Raw genomic sequence first — 1,125 nt, forward strand, 5'->3', positions numbered from 1 at the left:
AGCAGTTTCACTTTCGCTTCCTCTAATTTATTTGTTTCTATTTCACACGTATGCAGCAGCCATTAAAAAAAAAAAAAAAAAAAAATCCGCTGTCCTTGCAGGGCAGGATCCAAGGATCAGCGTAGTTATTCCTTGGATTGGATGATTTTAGGGCTCTTTTCCAACCGAAATGATTCTCTGGATGTGCTGCTTCCTCCTTTTCAGCCGAGTCAGCTCAGCCGAGCAGAGTTAAAAAGCACTCAGCTCCCTGGGGAGGCTGCTTTCCAACATCCCAATTTCTTCAAAACATGGAAAAGGAGGCAAATAAAAGGAAAAAAAAAAAACCGATCCAAGACAGTCCCGTGGCTTTTAGGGACGTGGTGGCTCTGGCAGTGCTGAGGGAACGGCTGGATTTGATGATCTTAAGGATCTTTTCCAACCTAAATCACTCTGTGATTCTACATAAAAATGGGATTTCTCGCTCAGCCTTCACCCGCGTTCCTGTTTTTTCCCGTTTTCCCGAGATTTCCTGTGGCTGACACCACGGCAGGGCGCCTGTGGCTTCCATCCCACCAGGAATGTCAGCCGGGAGATGACATTCCAGCCGGGAAGTGAGAGGATCTGCCACCAGAGGACGGGGAAAGCTCCAGAGGGACGAGAAACGTTTGGGAGAAAGTTGGAGCCGCTCCCCATTTCCCCCCAGAACGTCGTTTCCAAACCCTTTTCCCACATGGATGCACCGACCTCGTCCAGAGGATCCCCTCATTTCCAAGTTCTCCCCATGCCAAGCCCCCCATTCCCAAGGCTCCTTCCACGCCAAGGGTCCCCTCAGTGCCGATCCCCCAATTCCAAGGATTCCCCCATTCCCAAGGAGACCCCCCCAAACGCCAAGGAATGCCCTTTTTAACCCCTTCTCAGCCAAGAGCCCCCCGCTCCGTTACCAAGCGTTCCCCCTTTGCCGAACCCCTCAATTCCAAGCATTCCCCCGTTTTCAAGGGTCTCCCATTCCCAAGGCTCCCTCAGTGCCAAGAGTCCCCTCAGTGCCGATCCCCCAATTCCAAGGATTCCCCCATTTCCAAGGAGCCTCCCAATGCCAAGGAAGCCACTTTTTAACGCTGTCTCAGCCAAGGGCCCCCTGCCCCGCGC

This window comes from Corvus brachyrhynchos, unplaced genomic scaffold (assembly GCF_000691975.1).
Source record: "Corvus brachyrhynchos isolate BGI_N302 unplaced genomic scaffold, ASM69197v1 scaffold182, whole genome shotgun sequence".
NCBI lineage: Eukaryota > Metazoa > Chordata > Aves > Passeriformes > Corvidae > Corvus > Corvus brachyrhynchos.